At 43.1% G+C, this 12,048-nt stretch overlaps 1 protein-coding gene across 2 annotated transcripts in view; it reads left to right on the top strand.

Moving 5' to 3' along the window:
- LOC122801604 (baculoviral IAP repeat-containing protein 2-like) overlaps positions 1-12,048 on the top strand; it is a 710,023-nt gene that overhangs the window by 55,716 nt on the left and 642,259 nt on the right. The gene's annotated exons all lie outside the window — the stretch shown is intronic.

Raw genomic sequence — 12,048 nt, 5'->3', positions numbered from 1 at the left:
GGCATGACAGAGTTCAAATTAATATGCTTTTTTTCATTCTTGCATGGGGAAATGACTGATTAAGAACATTTGTTTTAAAACTCCAAGTAAATGAAAAAAGAATATTGAATATTATGTTTTTTTTTCTGGCACTTGTAGATATATATATTAAGTAGCCTTTCTGCAGCTGCTCTTCATGCCGCCATGGAGACAATCTGTTAGAGAAACTGGAGACACTGTGGTGATAGGGGATTGGCCAAGGGAAAAGAAAAAACAGCGAAATAATTATGTTCCCTGAAAATCAGGAGTTTTCCCAGATGTGATAGCCTTACAAGATAATACAAAACCAGTTAGACTTGAAGTAAAGTTCTCTCAGTTTTTTTAAATGCAATGGGGATACTAATATAAACAGGTGATTTTTTCCCCCCTTTCTTTCTTGTTCGCACTTCTCTCTTTTTCTTTGTCCACTTTTGATAAATGTAGGCACTGCAATGAAAAAGAAAAAAAGAATGGGGATGGGAGGGGATGGGGAAGAGTGGAAGGGTCTGGTTAAGAGTGTGACAAAAGATAAATCTGTGTGCTTTTTCCCATGCTTGTATAGGGAAATGACTGGCTAAAAACCCTAGGCATTATGCAGTAACAAGTTTATTACAAAGCATATAAATGAAAAAGAATATTGAATTCTATTGAATATTGCAAGGCTTTTTTGATAAACAAGGTACCCTTAGCAGTTTTGTCTGGTTTGCATGTCACTTGGAGACAATTTGATAAAGAAAAATGGCTTGGAGAAAATGTTTACTGAAAGCATTCAAGTGGTTTCTCAACTGGGAGAGTTATGTAGATATTAAAAATCAAATAGCACTTACTAATAGCACGGGCTGTACCATGCGTTGCATGACTAACCTTTGTTTTTGGTTAACTTTAAAGCCTGTCTGTGTAGCTATCCGTTTAGAACATATGTTCTTATTAGAAAGCAAAAACTTCAATATTTGAAGATGTACGTAGTTTTGTGTGTTATTGTAAAGTTCATAGGTTTTAGGAGGGTTTTTGGGGAGGGTTCTGTTTTGAGGGGTTTCAAATAAATAAAAAGTTATGTAAAGATGTGACATAGGCACAAATGGGTATGACATGAAACAACTGTATAAAAGACCAACCTGCCAAACAGTATATAGATGTAAAAGTTGGAACTAGACAGTTGGCAAAAGAGCAGTTCTATATAAAAGGTGGTAATAATAACTTTATAAGAAAGTGATGCTTTCTGTAATGTCTTTCAATCTAAATGATCATACAGTAAATAAAAAAAAAGAAAGAGTAGTGAACTACATTAAAAATGTAGAGTGCAAATAGCTATGCTACAGGAGACGCACCTGGAAAGAACTGAACATATGAATTTGATAAAGAAAGGTTTTCAGAATGGTTATTCAGTGGAATATTTGTGGCAAAGGAAAAGAGAAGTACTTATATTAATTGCAAGAGGAGCTCCAATAGTGATAGTAGAGGAAAACAGATGATAATGGAAGATACATAGTACTAAGGGGCTACTGGCTAGGGAAGAGGATTACACTGGCATGCATTTACATCCCCCTAAAACTGCTGTAGTGGAGCTTAAGAAAATTCTAGAAGTAATAATCAGCTTTCAGCAAGGAATATTGCTTAAAAGTGGAGACTGGAATTTGGTTTGCAACAGTGAAGATGTGTCTGGAGGGCCTAGAAGGGAAAATATAACAAGGTAGGATAGTTTTTTGAAGAAATTTGTGAAAATATTTGGCATGGAAGATGTGAATTCAGTACTAGGAGTTGGGAGTGAATTTGCATATTACCCAGAACTACAAAAACTGGGCTAGGCTAGATGGATTTTTATATCTCACAGGAACATGTGCATTTAATTGAAGGTCTTGAAACGCACCCAATAACTGTTTCAGATCATGCACCAATAATAACTAAAATAAAAATGCAAGGTAATGAAATGAAAATAAAAAACTGCGCTTTCCCACCTACCAGTTGAAAAGAGGAATTTAAGGACTGGGTTGTGGAATTAATTCAGGAGCTACTAGAGAAGATAGATTTATCTTCTGAAAACATAGCTAAGGAGTGGGATAAAGTTAAACTGGAGTTTAAAACTAGGCTAGAAATAAAAGAAAGGGAGATGTGGCTAAACAGTAACAAGAATTATTTAGTGGGATTGACAAATGTTATAGTATTGCAAAATAGGGGGAATCTCTCAGAACAAGAAAAGGAGCGACTGCACAATGCTAAACAGAAAATAAGGTATTACCTCGATAATATACATGAGTTTAGAAAGATTGATGTTAAGCAACTGATAAGTTGTCAATCTCGCCTTCATTCTTGCTGGATGGGTTCGGAGCCAATCCTCGGCTCCGACTCGGCACTTGCTAAGCTCGAGAATCACTTTAACCAGCTCGAGGCATCCCTATATCCCATGATGCAAGGCGGTAATTACCCAGATCTCGTTTGCCGCTTCGCTCATGAGATCACCTTTTTTACCAGCTCCTGGTAAGTGAGTTTTCATTACTCTTTTTCAAGAGATTTAACTATTCCAGTCAGTTTTATAAATTTATTCCCTTTTATAGATAGTAGTTCCCCGATTCACTTAGACCCTATTCCCGTCAGTTTTCTCGATCCCTTATATATTTTTCTGTTAGTCAGGCCTTAGGCCTTCCCCTCCCAAACATTTCCTGTCAGGATTTTTGTTAGGTGTGTCTGTGATTTTGTTAAAATTAGTGTATTTAAGGATTGAGTGTGTGTGTGTTTGTGTCCTAACTCGGTCATGTCAAAAGACACTAGGGTCTCAGGTTTTAAGAAGTGTGACTCGTGCTGTCAGAAGATGTCTCTGACAGACGGTCACACTTCTTGTATTTACTGCCTGGGACCCCTACAGGACTCCTGTGCTATTTGTCATTCTTTCAGCCAGAGGGTCCTGCAGGAACGTAGAAACAAGTTGATCCTGAGGGGTCTTCTCAAGCCTGAGAGCTCCCCGGCTAAGGTCGGTTCCGGGAAGCCCTCTAAGCCATCCAAGACCCAGACTTCGGTGTCCAAGTCTGTGGCCTTGGTTCCGACTCCTCCAGAGTCGACATTGGCTCCGTCCGGAGACGATCCTTCCTTCTTAGAAGGTTCAGTACCGGCGCCGATACCCTGGCTTCGGCACCTGTGTCGGCTCCGTCTGGAGCCGATATCCTAGCTTCAAAGCATGTTTCGGCTCCAGCTGGAGCCGAAACGTCTCCATCTCAGCTCGGAGCCGACAAGCTGTCGGCTCCAACTGGATCCAAAGGTTCATCGGCTCCAATGGCTCCATCGAGGAAGAGGTCTAGATCTCCTTCATTGGAGTCTATCCACTCGACTCCGGCCTCCCCCTTACTTTCGGAGCGGAGCCATCAGAGCCGATCATCAAGGTCTTCCAGGCTCTCAGACCATGACTTGGAGAGAGTGGTGAGCAGACTACTAAAATCACAGGCACTGGCCCAGATGCTCCATAGCCTGTCTCAGCAGACGACCGCTATTCCACACCCTCCTGAAATTCCTCCTTCGACTCTCCTACAGAGCTCGGAGCCGGAGATTATTGGTACCGTGACTGTTGCTGCTTCGGAGCCGATACCACACCTTTCGGCTCCGTCGTCTTCGACTCCTATCTCCTCCTTGAGACCCTCCTTGGAGGGATCCGGTCGTCGGGCTTCCCTGGTCGGTTCCGAGGGGGCGAGTGGCATCGGACCCTTGTCCGACCCCGTTCTCTCTCTTGGAGCTTCGGCCTTGGTGAGCTCGGCGCCGACATCCGCTTGGGAGCCTTCCTTTTCGGTGGGGCCGGGGATCCCTGTTTCTTCGGAGCGGGGTCTCTCGGTCCTCCCTGGGAGGGGAGCCTTCGAGGTGATGAGGAGTGTGCTAGCCCCCAAGCTTAGTCAGCAGTCTGTTCCTTTAGCTCCTCCCTATACGGTGCCTGTAGATGTCTCTTCCCACTCTCTTGCTCCTGGACCCAGAGATCCATCGCCCCAGGTTTCCCCATTGGGAAGAGCTTCCTCTTCCGAGGTTTCTCCTGATCCTTCAGAAGAGCCCCCGCATAAGAGGACCTGCAAGAGGAAGCACTTGGACTCCCTTGAGTCTACGACATCAGATACCGACTTAGATGAGTCTGAGGGGTCCCCAAGATCCCCCTCTGAGGATGTCTCCTTTTCAGACATCCTAGAACTCCTAAAACAGAGGGGAAACTGGCCCTCCATTAATCCCTCCGAGGATGAGTCTGTATACCTGGAGGCTTTTGGATCTCGACCCTCCACCTCCTGGGTGTCTCCGCCTTTCGACCCCCTCATGGAGGTGATGGCTCAAAAGGCGTGGGCATCTCCTGATTCTGTGGAACCAGTCCCCAGGAGACCTTCTAAATTTATCACGGCCCCCACTGAGAAACAGTTTCTTACGAAAGGTGTTCCGGTTGATGCCATGGTGGTGGCAGCCGCCACCAAAAAGGAACTTGCAGATCCTTCCGTAACAGTCCATCCTCCTAACAAGGAGTCTAGGACCATGGACAGGTATGGTAAGCGGATGTTTTCCTCCGCGACCTTTGCTATGCGTTCGCTGAATTATTTATGTCACTTCACCCGACTTCAAAGAGAGATCCTCAAAGAATTGGGTGAGGTAGTACAGGATCCGTCAGCTGCTGGGGCTCAAGAGAAGATTGCCTCTCAGCTTGGAATCCTAAATTCCATAACTAACTCCTCCATGCGGCTCATTTCTTATGCAGCCGATGGGGCGAGTAGAGCCGCAGGCACAGGAGTGGCTCTTAGACGTCAGTCCTGGATGCGGCTTTGCAATTTCAAGAGACCCCTTTAAGGCGTCCTTCACAAATTCTCCCTTTGATGGCACTACTTTGTTTGGGCCTCAGGTGAAGGACACATTAACCAGGTGCAAGCAAGACGGCAAGACTCTTTCTGCCATAGGAGTCCGTTTCTCCACCCCTTCTAGACCTTACCCCAAAGGTCAGAAGGGAGGGAAAATGTGGTTCCAAATATCTCAGGGAGTCACGCCTGATGCATGTGGTCAGTTTACCCCCAGAGGCAGAGGGGGTAATAACAATAGACGCCGCCCTAGGGGCAGAGGAGGTCCGCAGAACCAGGGCAGCAGAGAGCCCCTCTATGACAAGCCCTTCCAGCATCCCTGAGGTGTTGCCCGACTGCCCACCCTTGGAGGCAGTCGGGGGGAGATTGTCGCTGTACCCAGAAGCCTGGCTTTCCCTCTCTCAAGACAGATGGGTACAGTCGATCATATCCGAGGGTTACAAGATCCCTTTCGAGGAAAGCCCCTTCCCTCAAAAAGGTTCCCTTCCAGACGTTCCACCCGGTCTAAGGGAAATTGCGAAGCTAGAGGTATCAAAGCTTCTAAAAAAAAGGGCCATCCAGCCAGTTCCAACAGCTCAATTAGAGTCCGGAATCTACTCAAGGTTCTTTTTGGTTCCCAAAAAGACGGGAGACTGGAGACCAATATTAGACCTCAGCAGGCTGTCAAAAAGACAAGATTTCAGATGATCACACTTCAATGGATTTTGCCCTTTCTGGGCAAAAACAACTGGATGTGCTCCATAGACCTTCAAGATGCGTACTATCACATAAAAATCCACAGACGCTTCAGAAGGTTTCACCGCTTTCGGCTGGGGACCAGTCATTTTCAATTCAGAGCCCTGCCCTTTGGTCTCACTACAGCCCCCAGAGTGTTCACCAAATGCATGGCAGCGGTCACGGCTCACCTAAGACGTCAAGGATTCCAGGTGTTTCCATATCTCGACGACTGGCTCCTCTCAGCCACCACCAGGCATCAACTTCTTCAAGCCAGAGATTATACTCTACGTCTCTGCGGTCAGTTAGGAATTTCGGTCAACTTCGAAAAGTCTTCCTTATCGCCCTGCCAATCTATTACCTTTATAGGCGCAGATCTAGACACTACTCGGATGTCAGCAAACCTAACAAGTCAAAGAATCCTGGATATACAAAACCACGTTCGGATCATCCTATCCAGCAAAAAGGTACAAGCCAGGTTGGTCCTGAAAGTGTTGGGCCTCATGGCAGCTGCCATCACACTTCTTCCTCTGGCCCGTTTGTACATGCGTCTCCTACAATGGATGTTGTTTACCCAATGGTCCTTCCAGCAGCTTCCCATGCGTCACAAGATCCTGGTGACACAAACCTGCAAGAGCCATCTATCCTGGTGGACTTCTTCTCCCCTAGTCCATCAGGGCAGACCATTTGTCCCCCCGGCCCCGGTAGCCACGGTCACTTCGGATGCCTCCCTGATCGGGTGGGGGGGGCATTATCAGGGCAGGATGGTTCATGGCACGTGGCAACCATTCGAATACCACCTGCACATAAATGTCCTAGAGATGAGAGCAGTGCTTTTAACGTTGCAAGCCCTCAATGACTTTCTTCCCTTAGGAACTACTGCAGTTCACACGGACACCATGTCCGTGGTGTGGTACATCAACAAGCAGGACGGAACCAAGTCCTATCCCTTGTGTCGAGAAACTCTCAGACTTTGGCAATGGGCGATCTCCTCTCATCGGTTTCTGGTAGCAATGCATATCCCCGGGAAAACCAACATAGTAGCGGACAGATTGAGCAGAGCTATACTCATGCCTCACAAGTGGTCTCTCAAGCAATACATAGTGGAGGAGATTTTTCAGAAGTGGGGACGCCCATGCTGCAACCTTTTTGCTACACCCCAAAACAGCAAATGCCCAGACTTCTTCTCTCTCTTTCCACTTACGGGCCATCCCCCCCAGAGACGCTCTTACCCAAGATTGGCCCCGGGGGCTTCTTTATGCCTTTCCCCCCTTTCCGTTGATACCACAAGGACTCCAGAAAGCTACCGTTTTGAGAGCCAAAATGATTCTCATTGCCCCTTACTGGCCTCGACAAATTTGGTTCCCATTTCTTCATCGCCATCTCATGGTGCAGCCTTGGCATCTAGATCCAGTTCCAGATCTTCTGACCCACCAGTCGGGTCAACTGCACCGATCAATTCGTTCCCTCAACCTCACTGCTTGGTTGCTCCACTTCCTTCCTTAGCCAGGCTTCCTATGATCTCTAACCCCATTAGAGATATCATAGTAGCTTCTCTAAAGTCCTCTACCAGGAGGATTTACTCTAGCAAATGGAAACGTTTCTGATTTTGGGCAAAGTCTAAGAACATATAGACCCTTTTACTGCCCCTATTCAGTCTTGGACTTTCTAGCTGAAATTTTTCACTCCGGTTCTTCTTCTTCCACAGTTAGTCCAGTTGGCAGCAATCTCTAATTTCCATGTCGGATTTGCAGACCAGAATATTATGTCTCTCAAACTTTCTAAAGCCTTTCTCAGAGGGGTGTTCCTACTTAAACCCCCTGTTAGAGATCTTCCACCACAGTGGGACCTAAATTTAGTGCTGGCATCCTTGATACTTCCGGCTGCTACATGCTCATTAAAATGTATTTCTTGGAAGACACTCTTTCTAGTTGCTATTACTTCGGCTAGGAGAGTGTCGGAACTACATGCTCTCTGTGTTCGTCCCCCTTACTTGGTCTTCCACAAGGATAGAGTATCCTTAAGAACCAATCCATCCTTTTTGCCCAAGGTTGCTTCTAAAACAAATTTAAATCAATCCATTGACCTTCCTGTATTTTTTATTCTAACAGGGCAGAACAAAGATTGCATTGCCTAGATGTTCATCGCCAATTCAGATATTATTTGGACAGAACAAAGCAATTTAGGAAATCTGATCAGCTTTTTCTTTCTTATGCTGAAAATAGGAAAGGTCTTCCTGTTTCTAAAGTAACCTTATCCAGATGGCTATCTTCCACCATTTCTAACATTTATCAGCTTAGGGGCAAACAACTGATCTCAAAACCTAAACCACATTCTACTAGAGGTCTAGCCACATCTACAGCTTTTCAGGCTAGACTACCCTTGGACACTATTTGTGCAGCAGCCACTTGGGCCACTCCTCATACCTTCGTTTCTCATTACAAATTGGATTTGGCCTCCAGGGACAGGGCAAGTTTTGGTTCCACAGTTCTCAAGAGTCTGTTCCATTGAGCCGCCCAGGATAGGGGTGCTAGGGATGCAGTCCCATCCAGCAAGAATGAAGGCGAGATTGACAACTTAACATTTAGAAGTTATGTACCTACCATAACGTTCCATGTTAGTTGTCTTCTCTCGCCTTCTTTCTTGCGTCCCTCCCTCCTGTCCCCCTAGCCTGGACAGACCTTGATTTTCCCTTTTTCTCTGGGAGATTGTTCTCCCTTGGACACCAGTTAGCTCTGGATCTCTGTTACCTGGTTCCCCTTACAGTCTTCTCAGGTTAGTTTTCTTCTTCCTTGTGGGAAGATTGCGGGCAGTTTTTCCTCTAGATGCCAAACGAGATCTGGGTAATTACCGCCTTGTATCATGGGATATAGGGCTGCCTCGAGCTGGTAAAAGTGATTCTCGAGCTTAGCAAGTGCTGAGTCAGAGCCGAGGATCGGCTCCGAACCCATCCAGCAAGAAAGAAGGCAAGAGAAGACAACTAACATGGAACGTTATGGTAGGTACATAACTTCTAATTTTTTGATAATAAATGTAGAGCACAAAAACTTCTAGCACAGTAACTCGGGCAACACAAATTGGAAGTTACCAAGCTTAGGGTGCCTGTAACAAGGAAGATAACGAGACCCTGTAGAAATATTAGAAATATTTTGGAAATTTTATGAAATGTTATGAAAATTTGTATAAAGCAGAGAAATATGTAAATCAAGAAAAGGTACAAATAGAAATGTTTATGGAAGAATTAAGTATGACAAAGCTAGAGGTAGATGAGGCTCAATTACTAACAGGATAGGAAGAGATGAGCTAAAAATGGCTATGCATAACCAATCTATGGGAATGTCCACAGGAATAGATGGTACTCATGTGGAAGTTGGGAGGGAAAAAACTGATAAAGATCTGAAAGGTTTTGTTTAACAGTATTTTAAGAGAAGTAAAAGCATCCTGGAAGAAGGCGGTGGTAACAGTAATACCTAAAGAGGGTAAAGATCAATCAGATCCAGCTTCATTTCAATACTAAACCATGATTATAAAGTGTTTGTTTATAATGGCTAAAAGAATGGCAAAAGTGATACCAAAATTGATAGATATGGATCGCGTTTATATTACCTCGTCAAAATTTTATTGCATCGAAGCAATAAATGTCGAACACAATTGATCGATGCAGTAAAATATCGAACGAGTATAAAAAAAAACAAAATATAAACTAAAGGGTGTAGGTAGGGGGCAAGCCCCCCTGCACCCCCCACACACCCTGCTACTTAAATATACCAACTCCTAGACCTCACTACATTGAGGTAAACAGAAATCTCCCCCTACGGAGATTTCCATTTACCTGGTCGATATTATTCTCTTTTGATATTGTCGTGCCAACAATATCAGATTCGATATTATCAGCTTGCAACAATACAATGTAAACCCTATGGATCAGTGTGGTTTTGTGGAGGGGAAGCAAACATTTGACAATATTAACAGAACATTGATGATCCAGAGAGAAGCAGAATGTAAGAGTACCACTTTTATTGGTGGGTCTTGATGTAGAAAAAGCATTTGACAGAGTAGACTTGGGACTTCATGAGAAGGGCAATGGAAACATTTGCTTCCCTGATACAATCATAAGGTTGATTAGAATAATATATGAGGGATTGGTGGCACGAATTAAAGTGGGTGGGGGTCCTCTCCGATAATTTCTGCTCGAATAGAGGAACCAGGCAGGGTTGTACACTTTCTCCTTTTTTGTTTGCATTGTATTTAGAACCATTGGCAAAGAAAATAAGGGACCATAGCTCTCAACTGTCCAGATTTTTGCAGAATGTCCAGATTTTTGCCTCATATTTTTGGTCTTTCTATCATAAAACTTGTGGTTTTCTGGCAAATTAGTGAAGACTGAATTCACTAAATAACGACAGACATTTAAGTTTCAGAGTTCATATCCTTCAGAAAATGCATGCCAACACAAAACCTCTCATTCTAGCAACTCTCTAAGTTTATACAGACAATATTTCAAATTTGTCCCTATTTTTGGGCCTTTGTCCCCAGATTATTTTTGGCTTTGTCCAGATTTCTTGGACTAAAGTTGAGAGGTGTGTAAAGGACTCAGAAATTCAAGGATATAATTGGAATGGTAGTCAGGAAAAGCTGGCTGTGTTTGCAGATATTATTTCATACATGACCAAACAGAAAGGGACATTACAGTGTTGTGGAACATTTTTAAGGCAGTTTCATATCTTCTCGGGATATAAAATTAATGAAGCTAAAACAAAGGCAATAGAGGTAAATTATGTACCCACACATGAATTGGTCCAACAATATCCTTATTTATGGGGACATGATAAAATGAAATATTTAGGAGTATGGATTAGAAATAACTCTGTGGTGGCAACTAAGGATATATGAGAAGAGACTAAACAGAAGGTGTTACAAAAACTGATAAACTGGAAGTTTTGTTATATGAATACTAAGCTACAAGCCATTAAAATATTTTAGTCCCTTTAGTCTTCTACACAGGTCAGGCATACTTTTATCAACCGGAGGAGAAGTTGTCGATAGCAATTAAAGAGTTGATGAATTGTATCTGGGAAGGGAAGACAGTAAGGGTCAAGTGGGATAAGCTGATTCTACCAATAAAACAAATTGGACTAGGATTACCTAATTTGGAGGGTATTTTAGAGCAACACAGTTAAGGGCCTTATACATAGCACAAGCAGAAAACTATAATTCAAAGTGGAAAGGAATGATAATACAGTGAAGGAAGCTCAAGAAATAAGTAGAGAGAGGAATTTTGGATGCAGACTCTTAAGGAGAACAACCAAAATCAGAGTATTATGTTCATAAAATAGCAGGGAGTATTCTAAGAACCAAACCAGCACGAGAATGGAGAAAAAAGATTTTGCCGATATGATTGACTGGGTCAGGGATACAGATAATAGGCAAGAAGGGGCTGGAATTTTTTGGAGAAAACTGGCAATTGGGAGCAAATAACTAGAAAGAGAAAGGTAATAGAATGGGAAGAGGCCAATAACTTATTTGGACTGCAGGTTAGAGGTTGCCTTCCCTATCAAGGATTGATATCAGAGTATTGGCAAAGAGAAATAAGTAGGGGGCTCCTAAATGAAAGACCAGCACTGGTACAATTTTTAATAGAATTTAGAACAGAAGCTGCCGTTAAAGGAATAATTAGTAAAGCATATAAAATATTGCATGATAGTTATAAGAATCAATCAGAGGAGCTTAGAAAGGATTGGGAAGAGAAATTGGATAAGCAATTCACCGAGAGAATGGGAAACATATGTTTACCTCCCAAATATGCAGCAAAGTCTAGAAGATTTAGGATCGTTGCCTGGAAGTGTTTACGTAGGTATTTTTATACCCAAAGTAGACTCTGTAAAGAATTTTTCCTCAGGTGGATAGCAAATGTTGGATGTGTGACGGGCAAGAAAGAGGTAGCTGGGAACATACTTTTTGGAAGTGTGATGAACTGGAAGATTTTTGGGATTCCATGCAGTTGCTCTGTCGGAGATGCTGGGTGAGCAGATTGGGCTGACTAGAGAGAGGATTTTTTTTGAGTTATGCTAAATAATCTGAATTGCCTAGATATAGTAAAACCTTGCCAAGTCTAATTGTGGTGGCTGCCAAAAAAGCAATTACTAGAAAATGCAATCAAAGTTTATTCCAACTTTACTAGAAGAAGTGAATATAGTAACAGAGGTAAAACAACTGGAATTGGGATCTTTAGAAAAAGGAAGGAGCAAACTACACAGGAAAAAAAAGGAATTGTGGGAACAATATATGCAGAGCAGGAACTAGGTTTAGGAGGCAGGATTTGAAAGAGCTATATAATAGCTTAACTGGCAATGACTGGATGGTGTGTAAGCAATGTATAATGTTTACAACTACAGTTGTTTCAATGGCGTCTGCGATGTAAACTGTTTGTAACTAAAGTGATATTTTGTTTTTCATTTATGTAAATGTAAGATTGCTTTTGTCATGTGTAAATTTAATAAAGACGTTGTGGGGG

Source organism: Protopterus annectens, chromosome 5.part0 (genome assembly GCF_019279795.1).
Source record: "Protopterus annectens isolate FY-2018-M chromosome 5.part0, PAN1.0, whole genome shotgun sequence".
Classification (NCBI taxonomy): domain Eukaryota; kingdom Metazoa; phylum Chordata; order Ceratodontiformes; family Protopteridae; genus Protopterus; species Protopterus annectens.
This window is presented reverse-complemented; position numbering and strand designations above follow the sequence as displayed.